This window comes from Trachypithecus francoisi, unplaced genomic scaffold (genome assembly GCF_009764315.1).
Source record: "Trachypithecus francoisi isolate TF-2019V2 unplaced genomic scaffold, Tfra_2.0 Lachesis_group11, whole genome shotgun sequence".
NCBI lineage: Eukaryota > Metazoa > Chordata > Mammalia > Primates > Cercopithecidae > Trachypithecus > Trachypithecus francoisi.
Genome location: NW_022681456.1, coordinates 119,591,631 through 119,612,709, shown reverse-complemented (window position 1 = coordinate 119,612,709; position 21,079 = coordinate 119,591,631). Strand labels below are relative to the sequence as shown.

Here is a 21,079-nt window from a genome sequence, read left to right as displayed (position 1 = left end):
ACTGCACTGAAAGCCCTTCATCCTCAAAAGGCAAGAAATGGGAAACAATCCGGTGACCAAGGAAAACTGCAGGTGAAAGCGGCTGTCATTTCTCTCGCTGTGGCTTGCGGTGCTCAACACTTTTGCTTGGCTGGTTGTCTTGGAGGGTGAATGAGGTCTGTGCTGAGTGTCCTCAGCTTAGCAATGGGCAGTGGGGCTCTGTGCACAGTCTCATCCCGATCACGCGGCCTCCCGGGTTCAGACACCCTAGGCTGATGCTGCGGTTCCATGTGCCTGGCACACGAGCCTCCGAACTTATTTCCGGCCTGCCTGTCCCCACATGCAATGGCTCCTGAAAAAGGGGAACCAAATACTGCCCGTTTCACCCCCGTCAATAGCTGACAAAGCCTGGGTTCCTGCTCTCCCGACATTCCCACTCATTGTCGTCAGTGGAGCGAGCAGGCAGAGGGGAAGTGAGCCGCCTATCAGCCCCTGCAATCAGAAAAAGAGCCGGTGCCTTTAAGACGAAGGTGGTGGGCAGCCATCCATCTTCCCTAAACACAGACTCGCCTTGTTCTTCCATTTCTGGCTGAGTGATAAAAACGTTAAATGTCATTTCCTGTATCAGTGGTTAACCACTAGATGCTGGATCAGAGATTTACCAGAAGTGCTGAAGTTAAGGAAAAAATAAATAAATAAACCTGCTGTTTTCAATAACCCTTTCTTGCACCCTGTGAGAACTATGTAACCTCTGGGGAGGGGGCTGCGAGGGGGTCGCTGGATGGGACCTGAGCAACACATTTAGGACTAGATTTGCCAAATGCTTTCTTATGCTTCATATAGGAAGTAAGAGAGACAAAATTTAACCATCCTATACCTCTCCCCAAGTGCGTGTGTGTGTGTGTGAGAGAGAGAGAGAGAGTAGAAGCATCGGGAAAAGCAGGAGGAAGAATCATCCACGTGCCTTCTTTGCCCACCTCTCTCAGGATATCCTGCAGTCATTTTGGTTTTAGTGACCCAAGGTTTTTGCAGAGGACAGTTGCTCTGACTATTTGATTCCCTCAGCTTCCTGCAACAATGAATGTCCTCCAGTGACAAGAAGGCTTCCTGGGGGAAAACATGATCCCAGGAAACTCCTGAGGGGTGGAGAGCTCAGCTCAATCCTTTGTTGTGTCTTTTTCTTCTTTGAGTTGCTCCATTAAATTAATTAAGAGCTCAGAACAGGGAAGGCCTGGCTCAGCCCCAAGGAGAGGTGACTGGACCGACTGCAGCCTGCCCACAGCTGTGCTCCGAGCCCAGCCACTCTGCCGTGCACTCCTGCCCTGAGGTCACCTCCCCACACAAAGCTGCCCTGGGCTCCTCCCTGCGGCCTCCCAGGCCCCCGCACAGTCTGGACATATAAGACTTAGGAGCTCTACTTTGTTCTAGCAATTCCATTTCCTTCCCAGTGCCACCTAGGATGTTCTGGGCACGCCAAGTGCTCCTAGCTCCTCACCCACCTCTGGGGTCACCAACAGTCCTGCTTTTACCTGGGACTGAAGGGATTCATGGGGCGGCGGGGGCGGGGGAGGGAGGACTTCTGTTTCTAAAACTGGGAAAGTCCCAGGCAAACCAAAATGAGTTGGTCACCCCCCAAACAGATACAATGCTTTGCATAGGCATTTGCACATTCTATGTCAGAACGGCAGCCAAGAAATAAAAAATAATAAATGTGATTTTAAAACAACCATGAAAATAATTTTTAAAAAATTTAACAAACATAAGATAATTTTAAAAATAAAATTAAAAAAAAAAAAAAAGAAACTGGCCAAACTTGAGAACATATCTAGCCAGGGTACTGAGAACTGCAGGCGACACTGCACGGTATAAGAGTTCCCTGGGGAGATAGGACGGAGCGTGCCACAGCTCTCCCACTGCACCTGGCGCATACCTAGAAGTCATCGTCTCTCAATTCAGTATTTTGATTCAGAGATCTGAAATCAAAGTCAGAATCAGAAGACAAAAAAGCATGGGAAAACGTACATTCCACTAAGTCTCTTGTAGGCCTCTGAAACTGAAACTTCTTTTTCCTTCCTCGTACCCTTGAGTACCAACACCATCAGCCCCCCTGGTGCCCAGGACACAAAGATTCGAGAGATGCACCGCTCTTCACTCTGCCTCGCTCCCGCTTCATTTTATTATTATAACAAGTCCTGATTTCCTGCCACCTAAGATCTCTCCTCTCCACTTCCACTTCTATGACCATCCCTCCGCTGTCTCTGCCCTCAAAGACTGGCCTCCATCCTCTCCAACCTCAATTTCATCTGCTCCCTGGCATTTTAGATGCTCCCCACTTTTTCAAATTATATATTGAATATCTAGATCAGAAGGATGCCAGAGAGGTTGTACCCAGATTTCGTATGGCATTGGACATTTCTCATGGATGCCTTTTTGAATCAGACCATCTGTAATGTCTTCCTGACTGAGAAAACCTCCTGGACACTGCCAGCAAAGCCGGGCATGGCCTCCCTCGCTTCCTGGTGCACATCGCCAGTTAGCCCTCATGACATTGCTAGGACGACTACTTTCTGTTTCCACCTTGTCCACCAGCTGTGAATCCCAGTGTCTTATTTACCTTGTTCCCCAGATCAATCCCAGAGCTTGACAGATAGTGGGATTAAATACATGTAGAAAAGAAGATGGTCTGGAGATGAAAGGGGGAAATATTGGCTGGAGGTTATTGTACTTCAGTCGGTCTGCAGCCATTTGAACATACACCTTTCAAAGGCTATTGAGTATGGTCGGATCAACCGGAAGATGATGCCTATTAGAGAAGCAAAGGCCTCAGCCCTGGGCCCTGTCCTAACAGATGTTTTTACAAACTTCCTGGATGAAGGTTAAAAGGGTACCCAAAACAGATTTACAGATAAAACCAAAGCTGGAAAGTATCACTAATATGTAGAATGCTAGCATTCATGCTCCAAAATTATCTTGGCTTATGAGATGGATAGACCAAAACTAAGAAGGTAAAAATACACACCCAATTAGTGTAAATGCTACACTCATAGTAGCACCATCACTAGCACAATGGGGAAGATCTGGTTCAGCAGCAGTTCGGATGAAAAACTCCTAGCAATTCCTTGTCTTTGAGCTAGAAGAGAACGTAGAGGACTATCCAATACAGAGAGTCTCAAGCTCTTTTCAAACAATAACATTCATCAATTAGAATTTCATGCAGAGGCCCTGTAGGTAAAAGAATTTTTAATTTTTTTCCAAAATGGGGTCTTGTTCTGTCGCCCAGGCTGGAATGCAGTGGCACGATCACAGCTCACTGCAACTTCCACCTCCCAGGTTCAAGCAATTCTCCTGTCTCAGTCTCCAGAGTAGCTGGGATTACAGACACATGCCACTATGCCTGGCCAATTTTTGTATTTTTAGTAGAGACGGGGTTTCGCCATGTTGGCCAGGCTGGTCTCCAACTGGCTGGTCTCAAGCTCCTGATCTTGTGATCCGCCCGCTGTGTCCTCCCACAGTGCTGGGATTACAGGCATGAGCCACCGCAGCCAGCTGGTAAAAGACATTTCTTAAAGGTGCTGCTCTGGTTAGGAGTAAGGGAAAGAGGTCTAACGAGTCAGTCCCCAACCAATTCACCCCTCCCTGCTATCTTATGAAGACCCCTGAGGCACTCTCCCAAACTCCTGGGGCTCTTCTGAGTGAACACTGTTTGAAAACACAGACCTGAGTCAATACCCTTGCTCTACACGGCTGCCCAGTTGGTGCCTGTCAGAATTCCTCCGAACCCACCAATCCCTCAGCCGGCTTTACTTTGTGTTGCATTTTATTTTTCTTTATAGTTTTTGGCCCTCCATAGCACTGTATGCTGCACTTCACTCTTTGTACACTGCCTGGCTGTCTCACTGGAGTACTGCTGTCTTTTTTCCACAAGTGCATCCCTGCCGCACGGAACACAGTAGGAGGAAGATTTAATGGGAAAGAAATGAATGAACTGGAAAGGAACCCGGGTGTCTTGACACCAACCCAACTTGCCCTCCCAGTAGTGTGACTGTCCCCAACAACAACGAAAGCCAAGATCACATTAGGCTGCATTAGGAGATCAAATGGGCCCACCGTAATCACTGTGGTTCAAGCCTTGTCTGGAATAGTGTGTTAGATTCTAGCAGCTACATTAAAGGAAACAAATGTGGCAGAAGTGGCATATAAATATTATTATTGAGGGATTACTTTGTGCCAGACATACTGTACATTCAGCTCATCTAGTCATGACAATTATGCTATAAAGTAATTATTATCCTCCTTTTAAATCTGGGGAAACAGAGCCTCAGTACGTTTCAGTAATTTCTCCAAAGGCACACAGCTAAAGGCCTAGTATTCAAACCCCTGGAAAAGCTTGTGTTCTGTCCACCACACCTAGGTGTCTCTTGGAGGCACCCCCAAAAGGGCAAGAAGAGTATGGAGGGTCTAGAAATCATGACCAATGAGGCCAGATACGGTGGCTCACGCCTGTAATCCCAGCACTCTGGGAGGCCAAGGTGGGAGGATCCCCTTGAGCTCAGGAGTTTGAGACCAGCCTAAGCAACATAGAAAGGCTCTGTCTCTGCAAAAAAAAATTTTAATTATCGGGTGTGGTGGCATGTGCCTGTTGTTCCAGCTATTCAGGAGGCTGAGGTGGGAGGATCGCTTGAGCTCAAGAGTTGGAGGCTGCAGTGAGCCATGATCATGCCACTGTACTCTAGCCTGGGTGACAGCGCAAGATCATGTCTCAAAAAAAAAAAAAAAAGAGAGAGAGAGAAGAAATCATGACAAATTAGATGTTCAGCCTGGAGAGAATCAGACAGACATGACATGCTGGGTGGGGAATGAGGAGACCACGACAGCAGTCACTGAAGAAAGAAGAGCACTTTTTGATGAGGGAAAGTGCTGAGACTCAAGGCCACTGGTCAGGTGAGGTTTAGAGGAGATTCCCAGATGGGCAGAAAAGCGGCCCAAGAAACTCTGGGCTGTGTTTTGGCCTTGCTGTGCATTTGTGGATGGAGACAATTCCCTGTGCCCACCACACACCCACACCATCCTCTGTCACCACATCTTCTGTGCCACGGGCTCTCCCGAGCTGTCTGCTTGTTTATTTTCCTGTGTCGAGAGGGGCAAAGCAGCGGCAGTGGCAGCGTCATAATAACTGCCCACAAGTTGTAGCTGGAAGAATTTTCAGAATGGCTTGGTCTCTATGGTTAAAGAAACAGCTGCGGGTGGAGTGGAGTAAACAGGCCCCAGCCACAGAACACAGCAAGTGGGCACAGGACATGGGAGTCAAAGAGCAAGGCCCGGGTCCAGGACGCACCAGGGCTGGGAGAAGCTGACCACAGGACCCCGCTCCCCGCAGGGCAGCGCTTCTTCCAAGGCCCTTCCCCGCCTGTGTAACTGTCCAGATTCGTGTCTCCTGATCTGTTGTAACGCACAAAGGCAGAGAGTGGAACAGGAAACTCAGAAAAAAAAAAAAAAAAGGTCTTTTCCCTCCTGAGAGTCTGCTCTGATAAAGACCCTTCCCAGAGGCTGGTCCTTGTCTCAAGCCCACTAGAAATTCTGCCATGAGTGTGAGCTTTTAGAGACACTGGGGAAACTAGAATACACATCAGCAGCCATCTCGCTCTTGGTTGATCAAAATAGAATCATAATAGTTCTCTCTTCCCTGTCCAGAATCACCTTCTTCCCATTTTTCTGTGCCCCCTGCCGAGAAACCAACCGGGACAAGGGGTCCGAAGCAGCACTGAGAAACCACTGGAGAATCCACAAGCATACTCGAGGTTGACAGGACCCACGGAAAGACCCCTAAAAGTGCCCTGTCTAGAATGCGAGAGCCGCAAGGGTCTGGCAGAGTCATCTAGTCTGACCGTAAATGTATTCAACTTTGGGCCACATGCGGTCTCTGTCACAACCACTCAACAAAAGCAGCCATAGACAATGCATAATACAATGGCCATGGCTGTGTTCTCATCAAATTTGATTTATGGTTATCAAAATGTGAATTTCATATAATTTTCATACATTATGAAAACGTTACTCTCCTTCTCAATCATTTAAAAAGGTAAAAGGCATTCTCAGTCCAGCGGCCAGACGAAAACAGGCAGCGGGCTCGATTTAGCGTGTGGGCCATAGTTTGTCTGTTCCTGATCTAGTGCAAGCCCTTCCCGAGACAGAGGAGAAATCTGACTCCCAGGAAAGGCAGCGACTGGTGGTTCAGTGTAGGATTCCCATCCACACACAGTATTCGATTCTTGTGCTGGGCTCTTGCCCATGCAAAGTGATATTTCAGCTGCCCTCATTTCCCTTGGGCATGATGTGCCTGCACTGTGAGGGCAACAGCCTGGTCTAAGCCCTGCCAACTGTAACATCTGGAATGGAACTTTAGGACTTGACCGGCTCTGTCTCTGTCCCATTTCTGCACTCACTCCCAGGATGACCTTGGGCAGCTCCATCACCCTCTCTTGATCCCATCAGAAACTGCAGACATGGGAACCACATGGGTCATCTCTGAGACTGGGTCTTTCAGTCATTGTCCCGCCTTCCCCTCTCCTGGGACATTTCAGTACCAGCAGGCCCCTGGCATCTTCTCCAGCAGCCATCTCTTGGAGCAACCAGTTCTGAGGCCACCAAAGGATAGTAACTTCTGGGCAGAAAAACTAGGGATGGAAGCAAATGAGTTGTCTGTTTTGATGCAGATGAAGTCGTGGGAGGACGCGTGATTCATGTGTTGGGTACTTTTTCAATAGCATGTTTCTATCATTTCTGGAAGGCAGCAAGTTAGTTTCCCCCCTGAGGTGGTGGGAGAGGATGTTGTTTGTGGTTTTCCCGTTTAGAGGGGAGTTACATTTGTTTTTGTTGTTGCTTTGTTGATTTATAAATTTTTGTTTTGTTGTGTTGTGATTTGTGTCCGTGAGCAGCTGGAGATGGCGGGTTGGGAGAGAAAGTTTTGGAGAGGTAGGAGGAAGCAGAGCCCATGTACAACGCCTGCGGCGCCGATCACACAAACAAGGTCAAGGTGGTTCAAAGTCATAGTCAGATGCCTGGGGGCCTGCCAAACACCACATGCCTTGGTTAGGAAATTAGAGACAGTTTGACATCTGGGTCTTGTGTGATTGCCATCCAAAGATAAGGAAGGCAAAGAGGAGGGTCCTGGCATGGAGTTCCAAGGAGGCTCAGAGCCCCGGGCCTGCCTTGCCATCACATTAAAGAATGTGGCCGCTCTGCCCTGGAGTGGTTCCCTAGTCACACCAGGTGATGGGAGCCAGGAGCATGGGACAGAAGGAGCCTGGTCACTGTCCAGCCCAGAGTATCACTCAGTGTTGGCTCCCCTGCCAGTCTCTCCCAGGGTATCCAACACCCAAACAGATTGGTGCCTGGAATTAGGGTATTAGGCCACTGAATCTTCTTGGGGAGCTCTAAGGGGTCTCTGGGAACTTGAATAAAAGCTGCTCCAAAAACTTCTCGGAATCCTGCACCCCTCCCTTAGCAAGCAGTATGCTGGTAAAAGGTTAACAACCAAGTATCTGGGGGGAAAAGGTCCTGATTCGTAGCATTTGCTAACTCCCGTGGTGTAAACACTCTCCTACCTTGGCCAACTTCAACTGGCCAGTGTGATATTAACTAGATCACAAAAATCCTGAAAATTAACATTGAGTTTTCTCAGAGCCACTCTCCTATACCACAGCCCTGAGCCCTCTGGAACCCAAGGAGAACTCAGAAATCAGGAATCATTTGGTCCCAGGCTTTTCAGGTGCCAGAATGAATCACGAGCTCCAGGTGAAGTCACAAGCTTTATGAGTCTGCAGCACCTCACAGTGGAGGGACCCTGGTGGGGGCAGGAGAAGGCTAATTAGAAACCCTAAAAAGCCCCCAGAGAATGCAGGTAAGCGAGAAAAAGGGAGTGGGGGAAAATGCTAGGAACTCAAGCATTCAAACCTGTATGGTCCACAAACAAAACAAAAACTGTGAGGTATTTAACCACCTCTCCTTATTTCCTGAGTGTGTTCCTGTCTCAGTCCATCATTTTCCAGGGAAAATCTTCCTAAGGATGTTAGGAAGCAGCTGTCCGTCCCATATCCCTGAGAAGAGGTGCCCTGCCTCTGCAACATACTAAAGACAAGGTGGTGGCTGACGTGGAGGAATCTGTCCCCTACACACATAGGACTGCTCTGCCGGCCAGGCCCAGGTAGCACCTGGGATGAACTCCCCTCACCTTGCTCCCTGGTCCCCTCCCTAGTCAGTCCCATCTAACACACTCCTGCTTGGCTAAAGGAGGAAAATCGCACCTCCTCCAACTCCTCTGATGTCTCTACAGTCCATCCAAATTCACAAGAGTAAGGATTCTTGGATCAACACAGGCCCCTTCCCTTGGGCAGTTTCGGCTTAGCAGGCATTCTGGGAAGACAGCCAAGTGGTAACTCACTTATGAAAGACTTCATTCTGTGCCTGCTCTCCTCACCCAACAGCTGACATACACGGACCCCCTCCTTGCTGCCAGTTTAGTGGCCCTGGCTGGTCAGAACCTACTCACCTGGCCTGAGAGGCTCACCGTGTCCTGCCTCCACTCCCTTCCCTGGAGCTCCTGGATTCCATTCCTACCACTGCTGCTAATTGCCTCGAACACTCATTTAATCTCTTCCGACTACGGTTTCCTTATCTGGAACACACAAATGGTTGGACTTTAATAATATTCCATACAAGTTTTATAGAAAAATAAGATTTGTTTGGAACTTTAAAGTGATCAAGTATTTTCACTTAATCATTATAAAGAGTATGTGATATAAGCAGTAATATTAGATAATATTAGGAACTGAGGCTCAGAGAGGCTGGGAAACACATCCAAGATTACCTGGATAACAGGCAGCACCTCCCAAAATCGATCTCACTCCTCTGACAACCAACACTGCACGCAGACACCTGAGCAAGTTGCTACACCTGGGATCCCACAGCAGCGTCTCACAGCTGTTCCCCACTTAGCATTCATGTCCCTTTGATTCACCAGTTTAACACAATAAATTCCATTCATTCTAGGCTGAGAGACTAATGTGAATACGCTCAACATCAAGGAGAAAACGAGGGTCTGTCCTGAGCAAAGCTGGTGAGTGAGTGCCGTTTACCTTCCCTGAGCCCCCTGACCTTCTGTGCACAATTCTATGTCCTATACCTTTGCCTTTGTAATCTAACATTCTTCCTTGTCCTTTTCTTTTTAGAGGCAGGGTCTCTTGCTCTGTCACCAAGGCTGGAATGCAGTGGCACAATCATGGTTTACTGCAGCCTCAAACTCCTGGACTCAAGCGATCCTCTTGCCTCAGCCTCCCAAGTTGAGGACTACAGGCATGAGCCACTGCATCTGGCAGCTTTCTTGTCTTAATACTGTTCTAGTCCCTCCAAAACAACAACAACAACAACAACCTGGCTAATTTTTTTTATTTTTTATAGAGATGCGGTCTCACTATGTTGCTCAGGCTGATCTCAAACTCCTGGGTTCAAGCAATCCACCCGTCTCGGCCTTCCAAAGCTCTGGGATTATAGGCATGAGTCACCGCGCCTGGCCTATTTCACATAGTTCTTGCCCTTAGCCCTATGCTGCCCTCTCTACCTTGGGGCCGAATTTTTCCATCTGCCCCAAGTGCTGTATTCTTATAACCATCCTGACTCTTTATTTATTGTATGTCATGGATGCCAGCGAGACCCTCCTCTATACACACACTCAAGAAGGTTAAGGCAAGAGGACAAAACAAAAAGAGGGACAATTGACTGCCCTTTACATAGCACTTTGTCATAACAATACCCTTCCAAAGCCCTCACTGAACCGTGAGAACAATCCAATGAACTAGGTTTTGTTTTGCCTGTTTTTACAGATAAGGACACAGAGGCTCAAAGACTTTATGGATCATTCACCTAGTAAGTAGAAGAGCCAGAATGGGAATCCATGTTCATCTGACTCCAAAGGCAATGGAATGGCCAGGACCCTCCCTAGGAAATTATCTAATAGGACTCTTCGAGGGTATTTGCCTTTTTTTTTTTTTTTTTTGAGACTGAGTCTTGCTCTGTCGCCCAGGCCAGAGTGCAGTAGTGCAATCTCAGCTAACTGCAAGCTCCACCTCCCTGGTTCACGCCATTCTCCTGCCTCAGCCTCCCGAGTAGCTGGGACTACAGGCGCCCACCACCACGCCCGGCTAATTTTTTGTATTTTTAGTAGAGACGGGGTTTCACCGTGTTAGCCAGGATGGTCTCGATCTCCTGACCTCGTGCTCTGCCTGCCTTGGCCTGCCAAAGGGCTGGGATTACAGGCGTGAGCCACCACGCCCGGCCAGCATATTTGCCTTTTAACAGGAGTGTCTTGAAGCCAGAGTCTCACAAAGCAGGAAACAGAGCTCTCAGGGGTCATACCCAATACCTGCTGGTGCAATCATACGGACCCAGTGGGTTTGAAGCAGGGTGGCCTCTTACTGCACCAATTAAATAGTCATCAGTTCTACCGACCATAACACCAACCGTAAATGTAAACAAAGAAGTCCTGATCCCATGGGTCTGGACACTGAAAATCATGAGGTCCCCAAACCTAGAGAAGTTCTGGAAGAGAACATGTCAAAGTTCTGGCTTTGCTCCAGATGCTATAGGAAACTGTACGTAGCAAGAGTTCTCCATTATTGCCCAGTCCATGGAAATAGCAACCAGGCAGCACCTTCTAACATCCCTTGCCGTCTGAGACCTGTGGTGGAGACCCTGGTTTTCATTCATGATGCATGAACCCAAAGTACAGACTTGCAGACCTTCCTAGAAATGAGTAGTAAGTTCAGACCATCAGAATATTCAGAAATCTGATGTATTTCAGAGACTTTAGCAGTAAAAAGGGATCAGAGCACTAGAATAGCTGTCTGGTGAAATCTGAGAGCTTTGTTCATAACGACGTTATGATTCTGTTAATGAGATTTGGCGAGGTATTAACCATCTTGGTAGACCAATAATGGTTGGCTACCATGGAGTTTAGACTGGGAAATAGAAAACTGAACTGTTATCAGAAAAGTTTGAGATACTTTCTTACACTTTCTGTACAAGATGAAAGTCTGCAAAAGATGAGGCTCCAAAGATATGGAGACAACCTAAATGTCCATGAATGGATGAATGGATAAAGAAAATGTAGCATATATATACAATGGAATATTTTTCAGCCTTAAAGGGCTGAGGGCGGGATCCTGTCATTTACAACACGGATGAACCTGGAGGACATTATGCTAAGTGAAATAAACCTGATTCAGAAAGACAACTACTGCATGATCTGACTTATGGGAAAAATCTAAAATAGTCTAACTCACAGAAGCAGAGAGTGGAACAGTGGTTGCCAAGGGATAATAGGCAGGGAATATGGGAAGATATTGGTCAAAAGGTAAAAAGTTTTAGTTATGCAAGATGAATAATTTCTGGAGGTCTATTGTACAGCACAGTACAGTTAATAATACTGTATTGTATACTTGAAACTTGCTAAGAGGTAAGATCTTAAATACCCCCATCACAAAATAAGAGAAAATGGCTACTATGTGAGGTGATAGAGATGTTAATAGTTTGACTGTGTGATCATTTAATCATGTATACATATATCAAAACATCAGTTGTACACCTTAACTATATATAATTTATATTTGTCAATTATATTCCAGTAAAGTTAAGGGAAATGGAAAAAGATGAGGTTCCATAAATCATCTGAGCATATCAGGCAGTGAAACATGCAGGTGCTGAGAATAAAAACATAATTATCTGCTGGGTGAGGTGGCTCACATCTTTAATCCTGATTTCACCGGGTGGTAGAAATAAAAGAAAAGGGAAAACAGAAGCCACGTTGTGGTGGTCAGTGCTGCAAGAAGGACTCTAGGAGAGATCACTTCTAATGAGAAGAGGAACCAGGGCCAGCAAGCCTGGCTCCAGGAGGAAAGTTCTGTGAGGTCCATGAAAGAGGAAGTAGGGGAGGAATCACTGTTGAAATTCTCATTGTGGGCCGGGCGCGGTGGCTCAAGCCTGTAATCCCAGCACTTTGGGAGGCCAAGACGGGCGGATCATGAGGTCAGAAGATCGAGACCATCCTGGCTAACACGGTGAAATCCTATCTCTACTAAAAAAAAAAAAAAAAAATACAAAAAACTAGCCGGGTGAGGTGGCGGGCACCTGCAGTCCCAGCTACTCGGGAGGCTGAGGCAGGAGAATGGCGTAAACTGGGGAGGCGGAGCTTGCAGTGAGCTGAGATCCGGCCACCGCACTCCAGCCTGGGCGACAGAGCAAGACTCCGTCTCAAAAAAAAAAAAAAAAAAAAGAAATTCTCATTGTGAATGGATGGATCCCAAGCCCTGGAGGAATGGGCAGAAAAAAGAAAGCAAAGAAAAAGAAATGTTAAAAAGAAGCCTTCAAAGCCTAATTAAATTCATATAAAGAGGATAAAGAGTAATTCAGAGAAGCAATGTGAAAAAAGAAACACTAAAAAAGGTAAGAGGTAGCACCTGAAGGACCCTAGGGAAAGAAAAACTGGGCACACGTTTGTGTAAGAAATCTAGGTATTACCTGGTTGAAGCAGTTTATTCACCAGGAGCTAGGAAAGGGATTGGCTCTGTGGATTTCCTTACCAGATAATTTTCAAAGTGCAATTTTTGCTTACAGTGTATTATAGGGACCTTCCAAAGATTTATAGGATCTGGATCTGATGATACATAACAATGCTTATGACCTAAAGAAGCAAAACGATTCACTTCATGGAAATGCATATTCCCCAAAAGAAATCCTTATAGCCCCTTAAAGAAATTTTCAAGAGAAAAGCCATGTATAAACATATGATCCGCTTCCTAAACGCCACAAGAAAGGTACAGGTGGAGGGAGTAGAGGAAGATTTCCATGGATTCTTAAGAAAAAAATGAAATGGGAAATCTAAGAAGAGTTCCCAACAAACCAAATAATGCACGTTTCAAGAGCACAGAACTGAACGGGGTTTATTTAAACACACATGCCAGCTGCTGCCACAGGGCTACCAAATGGAAACTGAGCCAGGAGGGTGGGCCAGTTTCTATGCACAAGAAAGAACAGAGGTTGTGACATGTAATAGGAATGATGTTTCCATTTTTATTTTATGAAGGTAACAGCCAAAATTCACCTCTGAAAACCTAAATTTGGCAGTGGTATAAAGAAGTGAGGAAATTCCTGATGGAACAAGAAGGGATTAAAAACAAAAGAGGAGAGATCAGGGGGAGGGCAGGCCTCTGATCTTCCCAGGCTGGCAGTGGTGGGCAAGTAAGAAAATGATGTGAGCAGATGCTCAAGGAAAGTGGCCCTGAAATCAAAGGCTTTAAAGAGATAAGCAGAGTCCCTCAAGCAAAGCAATAAACAGAGAAACCAGGATGAATACATTGGAATCGAAATGATGAATTGTAAAAATACCACAGAGAGGTTTCTAGAATAGTGTCCAGAGATGGAAATGGGGAAAAGAGAAAGAGACAGCAGAAATAAATTGCATACAAGATTCTAGTGTGTGCTAGAAATGCAGGGGGGAAGAGTGATGGTAAAATTAAAAGAAAGAAGTGGATAGATTTTAGTGGCATGACTGAAATGGATAATGAAGGGGATCTTTATGAAACTGTTGCCAGGAGAAGGAAAGATATAGAAAGCGAAAAAAGACTGTAGGTTAATTCCAGTATGACAAGAATAATAAAGAAATGCATGGATTCTCAGCCAACAGCCCATATCAAGAGACAAGCATGTTCTGGCTGTGTGTGAAGGGCACGCCACGCCTGGGGCTCTCCCTGCCAGCGCCTGCAGACGTTTGCTCCTCATCTGGGCCTCGAAGCGCACCTGTTTTCAATGACACATGGGGAACAGGGTCAAAAGATGAATAAGGCCAGGCGCAGTGGCTCACACCTATAATCCCAACACTTTGGGAGGCCAAGGCGAGTGAATCACTTGTGGCCAGAAGTTTGAGACCAGCCTGGCTAAAAGAGCAAAACCCCATCTCTGCTAAAGATACACAAAATTAGTCAGGTATGGTGGTGCACACCTGTATAATCCCAGCTACTGAGGCTGAGGCACGAAAATCACTTGAACCTGGGAGGCAGAGGTTGCAGTGACTGAGATCACACCATGGCACTCCAGCCTGGGTGACAGAAGTGAGACTCTGTCTCAAAAAAAAAAAAAAAAAAAAGGATAAAATGATACTCATGTCTTCCTTGGTCCCATCGACAAACATTTATCAAGAGATGTCTATGTGCCAAGCACAGTGCTTGATACTGAGAAAATACAAGAATTAATAAGCAACATAGATATTCTGACAAAAATGGAAGCAAAAAGGGGAGGAGGTCTAAAATGTAGAATTTTCCAGATAAGACAGAGCCAAGTTCAAAGCCGTGAAAATGAGAGTCCATGTGAAATATGATAGAATTGGAGATACCAAGGTGGACACAAGATGACCGTATATTCTCCTCGAAGGGGAACAAGATAGGAAAGGAAACTGGTAAACAAAAAGCGGAGGTAACATCAAGAGCCTCTATTGGGGCTCTAATGGGCTGTAACCTGAGTCCCAGTCCTCACTCAGCTGGTTCCAAGGTGATCTTGAGCAAAGTGCTTCTGTGCTGCTAGCCTTGGTTCCCTCAACTATAAAATAAACCAGTGATGTCTGTCTAACTTGTGGTTGTCACCACGACAGAGTAAGGGATATTGGTTGTGCCTTCCTGCCATAAACAACAATAAAACTGGACAAATTATATGAAACTGTTTTCAGGTGCAACGCTACAGATGGTGCAGGGATGTGACCCTTGAGAGAAGAAATACAAAAGGTGAAACCCACATTTACTCTGGCCTCCTGCCTGGGACTTTCCAACCACAGCACGCGGAAGTGGAGCCCAAACTGAGGATGGAGGCAAGAGACCGAAGGTTAGGGCTGCTGCAGGGATTGAGTGTGTGGGACAGGGTACGAGAGAGGCAGGAGCTGCACAGAGCAGAAATCCAAAAATCTGCAGAGGAGACCACCTGAATCTAGTTGAAAACAAAACTGCACACGTACAGGGTAACGTTTTCACAAAGTCTCATAGAGAGTAGGTAGCAGGGGCAAGGCACAGTAGCTCATGCCTGTAGTCCCAGCACCTTGGGAGAGGCTGAGGCAGGAGGATTGCTTGAGCCCAGGAGTTCGAGACCAGCCTGAGCAATATAGCAAGACCTCATCTCTCCAAAAAATTTTAAAAATGAGCTAGGTGTGGTGGCATGCACCTATAGTTCCAGCTACTTGGGAGGCTGTGACAGGAGGATCCCTTGAGCCCAGGAGCTTCAGGCTGCAGTGAGCTAAGATTGTGCTGCTGCACTCCAGCCTGGGTGACAGAGTGAGAACCTAGTTCTTAAAAAAAAAAAAGAGAGAGAGAGAGAGAGAAACAATAGGTAGTAGGAGCTGTGCACTGAACAGAGATTCCAGAGGTCACACGGTGGGAAGAGACACTGTGTTCTCAGTGTCCATGGTGGAAAGAGCTTGATGAACAGCCTGGGCTTTCAACAGAGGCCTGGAAAAGGCCACACCTGTGGAGCTGGGCCACCCCAGCACTAGAGAGGGGCCACACTGGACCCACCAAAACAAAACAAAATTCCAACACTCAATAATGGATCCAAGCAGATCCACCAATAAATTAACCACCTGCCAAAACAAATGCAATGATCCTTAAAGAAAGATAATAAAACCATAGTGTTTGACCTGTAATAAAAAATTACTCAATGTGGAACAAGGAGGAAACAAACAGAATAGAAAGTAGCCAATAGAAAGAATCCCAGAGGTGATACAGATGGAATTAGCAAACAAAAACTTTAAAATGACTAAATATATTCAAGAATTTAAAGGAAAAAAATGGACGTAAGGAATGAAAAAGTTACTCATTGGAAAATAGACATTATGAAAAGAAACAAGATGAAAATCATGGGACTCAAAAATCTACACTAACTGGCTGGGCACAGTGTCTCACACCTGTAATCCCAACACTGTGGGAGGCCCAGCCAGGAAGATCATTGAGGCCAGGAGTTCAAGACCAGCCTGGCCAACGTGGTAAAACTCTGTCTCTACTAAAAATAAAAAATGTAAAAAAAAAAAAAAAAAAAAGAACTGAGCATGGTGGTGGAAGCCTGTAATCCTAGCTACTGGGGAGGCTGAAGCAGGAGAATCATTTGAACCCAGGAGATAGAGGTTGCAGTGAGCCAAGATGGTACCACTGCACTCCAGCCTGGGCAGCAGAGCAAGATTCTGCCTTAAAAATATGTATATATGTGTGTCTAAAATAACTGAAATAAGTAACAAGATGAGCTTAACAGAAGATTAAACACTGCAAAAGAAAAGATTAGTAGACTTGAAGACAGAATAATAGAAATTATTCAAATTGATGCACATAGAGCGAAAAAGGACTAGAATAAAAGAATAGAGCTTGAGTTACCTATGGGACATCATTAACCAGTCTAACAGATACATAACTGTAGTCTCAGTAGGAAAGCAAAGAGGAATTGGGGCAGAAGAAATATTTCAAAAAATAATGACCTCCTAATGTGACAAAAAAAGTGCCAATCCACTGATCCAAGAATCTCAATGTATCTTAATCAAGATAAACACAAAGAAACCACATTTAAGCACATCATAGCCAACCTGCTGTAAAACAATGATGAAGAAAATATCTTAAAAGAATTCAGGGAACAAAAAAAAAAAAATCCCCCCTGACTCCAGTGGTGCAATAATGAGAATTATCACTGACATCTCATCAGAAACGTTGCAATCCTGAAGTTAACAGAATGACATCTTTGCAGTTCTAAAAGAGAAAAAACTGTGAACTTAGAATTCTACATCCAGTGGAAATACCCTTCAAAAATGAAGACAAAATGAATAAATAAAAGCTGAGATAACTTATCACTTGCACAATGAAAAATATTAAAGAAAGTTCCTCAAACCAAAGGAAAATGATACCAGACAGAAACAGATCTATAATATGCAAAGGAAAGTGCCAGAAATGGTAAATCTATGTGGTCACTATAGAACACTTTATTTTTTAATTTCTTTAAACTACATTGTCCGCTTAAAGCAAAAATAGAGTCTTACTAATTCAAGTCAGACTGTGCTCAGCTAAGGAACTGAAATAGAGTTGTAGGTCAGAAGTCAATAGAGGAAATAGAATACTCACACGCACTTCATTAATCCAAAAAGAGACAGGAGAGTCGGCGGGAAGGAACAAAGAATAGATGGGAAAATCTAGAACAAATAGCAAGATGGTGGAATTAGACCTGACCTAACTCAGTGCTATGGTGAATGAAACAAAATCATGACAATGGTGTTCTGGTACAGCTGCCCTCATCACACATATGAGGCTCTGGCTGTGCATTTCTGGATGAAGGGGAGGAAAGTGATAATGAAGATTGGAAGCATCCTTAGGCCTCCCCAGAAGCAGATGTCACTATGCTTCCTGTATAGCCTGCAGAACTGTGAGCCAATAATACCTCTTTTCTTACAAATTACTCAGTCTCAGGAGTGCAAGAACGGTCTAGCACACCAGCTATGTGGCTTGCACAAATCCTTTAACCTCAGTTTCATCATACATAAAATGAGGATAATAATAACCACCTAGCAAGACGGTTGTGAACATTCTAGAAATAATGTTAAAAGTGCCTAGCTCACCACCTGGCCTATAGTAATTCAGCAGCTCTCAACTTGAGAACAAGACACACATTAGAATCTAGGTGGCAAGAGGAAGGTATTTCTGACTAGTCCCAGCCTACCTCCCATTCATATCCTGATTCCCTCAGAAGGATGTGCCTACCTCTTCTAAACCCATTACCCTGGACAAAGAAACACTATGTCCCATGCATAATATAAAGTGTGGGAGTGTGTTTTGCATGTGAATGGTGCATAGGTGGAATACAGTTTGAGAATCACTCTGTAAGCATTCATCTCAGTTCAACACTTATAAAGCACCTACTGTGTGCCAGGCTCATAAAAAACTAATTTGGATTATTTCCACATAATGATAGAGGTATGTATAAAATGCTAAGAGAATATAACACAGGAGAAGACATTCAGCCTGGGGGTCAGGAAGGCCCACAAGCCTTGGCAGTTACCTGGCCTAACAGGTGAGAAGGTCATCTTAGGAGAACAGAAAGGTATAAGTTGGCAATAGCATGGTGTGTGCAGGGAACTAGGATCCAAGCATTAAACAGGGTCAAGGAATTGAATATCTGGGAGAGGTAGACAAAGGCAAGTTCATGAAAGACATGCAGAGAAACCCACTTAATCCTGTGGGTGGTGAGAGCCACAGAAGAGCATGACAGAAAGGAGACCCGGTCCCTCTGTGCTCCAGGTCAGTATCTCTGAAAGCAGTTCCCAAGCTAAATTTCATGATGAAAGCACAGGGAGCCTCAGAGAGCTCAGCCTCCAGAGGAATTCATTCCTCAGGGGCAGTGTGCACTGCCCACTCAACTTTGCTTCTCAAGCACCCACCCAAGTCTGACCCCACTGGAGGCACTAGGTTCATCGTACAGAACGGATATTAATAAACTTCCTTATCCAGAACTTGTGCAATAGCCGAGCATAGTGGCTTATGCCTGTAATTGCAATACTTTGGGAGGCCAAGGCAGGCAGATTGCTTAATCCCAGGAGTTCGAGACCAGCTTGGGCAACATGGTGAAGGCCCATCTCTACAAAACTACAAAAATTAGCCAGGCATGGTGGTGCACGCCTGTGGTCCCAGCTACTAAGGAGGCTGAGGTGGGAGGATCTTGAGTGTAGGAAGTCAAGGCTGCAGTGAGCCATGATTGCACCACTGCAGTCCAGCCTGAGCAACAGAGTGAGACCCTGTCTCCAAAACAACAACACAAGAAGCAGAACCTGTGCATTTTTAACATTATCTCCAACTATGGGATTCATTCAATTACAAAGTTTTATTAACCACCAAGTAGGGAGGGAAGATATGAACACAAACACAGTCAGGGCTTTACGACAGGGAGACAGCTGGGAAATGCACCCTTAGGCAATTTTGTTGTGTGAACATCACAGAGTGCACTCACGGAAGCCTAGATGGTACAGCCTACAGCCTACAACACAAATAGGCTACAGTGTACAGCCCATTGCACCTAGGCCACAGACCTGTACAGCAAGTAACTGTACTGAATATCATAGCCACTTGTAACACGATGGTATTTGTGTATCTAAACAAACCTAAACATGAAAAAGGTACAGTATAAACACAGTGTAAAAGATTTAAAATGATACACCGTATAGGGCACTTACCAAAATGGCTGCTTCAGAACTCGAAGTTATTCTCGGTGAGTCAGCGAGTGAGTGGTGAGTGCATGTGAGGGATTAGGATATTATTGTCCACTACTGTAGCCTTTATAAACACAGTACACTTAGGCTACACTAAGTGTATTTTTAAAATAAAGTAATTGAGCTATAACATGACAATGGCTACAGTGTCACTGGGTGAAAGGAATTTTTCAGCCCCATTAGAATCTTACGGGACCACCTTCATACATACAGTCGGTTTTTGACTGAAACATCCTTATTCAGCACGTGAATGTAATTGCAATGAAGTGAAAGATAAAGGTTATATTTCTAGTGAATCCAGAGTGCTTTAGGGGATGAACTGTTAGGGAAAGCCAGAAAAGTCTCCACCATGGAAAAAATATTTGGCCTGGGTCTTGAAGGATAAATAGGAAGTCAGCACTCAGAGACAGGTGCCAGTGTTTTTCAGCCTGAGGCAGGGCGGTATGAGAGACAGCTGGAAGGGTTTGAGAATGCGTGGTGAGAACTTACACTCACTGCGGACTAGATATAAGAATGCAGTGGACCTAGCACTGTGATTTTTCGACCTGGGCTACACATCAGAAACACCTGGGGAGCTTTTAAAACTTCCAGGGCCCAAACCACATTCCGAACCAATTAAATCAGGACGTCTGGGGCTAGGAGCCAGTCATCAGTATTTTTTTTAAGCTCCCAAAGCGATTCCAATGTGCTGCCAAGTCTCAGAACCACTAGTCTAGAAAGGAGGGATAAGGATTTCCAGCAGCCCCAGAGGACCGGCCCGCCTGGCGACCCTGCAATCCTGGCACACACAACCCCCCACCCCGCCGCCTGGGAGAAAGACCCGCCACACCACAGCCATCCGCTCTTTCCTGCTGCTCCTTTCCCCACACCAGCATTTTGCTCTGAAATAGGGGTTCTCAAAGTGTGGTCCCCAGACTGTAGCATCAGCCTCACGGGGAAGTTGTTAAAAATGCAAATTTCCCAGCCGCACCCTGGACCCACTCACCCAAAAACTCTGGGAGCCCAGCAACTGAGGCATGCTAAGGTTGGTGAGCCGCTGCTCTGGAACACTGATTCCTCCCAAACTGCAGCAAAGCAAGTGCCTGGGTGTGGCTCTGGCTGAGTAGGTGCTGCTAGAATCTGCTGGAGTCACTGATTGTCAGAAGAGATGCCGTGGGAGCTGGTTTGGGGGCCTCCACGTTGGTGGTCACCACCAGGCAGTGGCCTTTGGCCTGGAATAGAAGGTACCAGAGGGCTGATAGCTCAGTTTTTTATGGTACCAAGAGAAGACTTTCAGATTGGAGGTATGGGATTTTGTTTATCTTTTAATCCTCTTTTAATACAAAGTGGCCCCTTGAAAGCAAACTTTCAAGATATTTCACATCAGAACTGGCCGGGAAATCCAGCATGTGGACAGACACGGATATGCCATGTGCACTTTTCCGTCGGAGGAAGGGGGTAGGCTTGGGTGCTGGAGGGTGTTGCCTGGGGGCGGAGCGATAAGGAAGAAAGAGCACTGCTGGTTCACACCTCATCCATCCCCCACTCCCAGGCCCCAACCAGGCTGGAATTAAAGGACCCTGGGAGGAAAATAAGGAAAGCAACAAAGGAAATGAGTTCCCCATATAGAAAGGGAAATTGCCGTTCCCCTTAAGGTCAGACTGGTCCGAAATAAAGGGCTGGTGCGCCCTAGCGACTGCCTCTGCTGAAGCCCTAACGCTGGAGCTCTGTTGCCCTCGCAGAATAACCGGGACTTTGTTGCAGCCGGAACCAGCCACGTCTTGATTCCACACTCCC

At 45.8% G+C, this 21,079-nt stretch overlaps 1 long non-coding RNA gene across 2 annotated transcripts in view; it reads right to left on the bottom strand.

Moving 5' to 3' along the window:
* LOC117090509 overlaps positions 1-20,520 on the bottom strand; it is a 148,093-nt gene extending 127,573 nt beyond the window's left edge. For both annotated transcript variants that reach the window (XR_004440033.1, XR_004440034.1), the window contains exons 1-2: positions 20,289-20,520; positions 8,528-8,653 (exon numbers count right to left, since the gene is read on the bottom strand). This is a non-coding gene — a long non-coding RNA (uncharacterized LOC117090509). The remainder of the gene's footprint in view (positions 1-8,527; positions 8,654-20,288) is intronic.
* Positions 20,521-21,079: the final 559 nt, after the last annotated feature.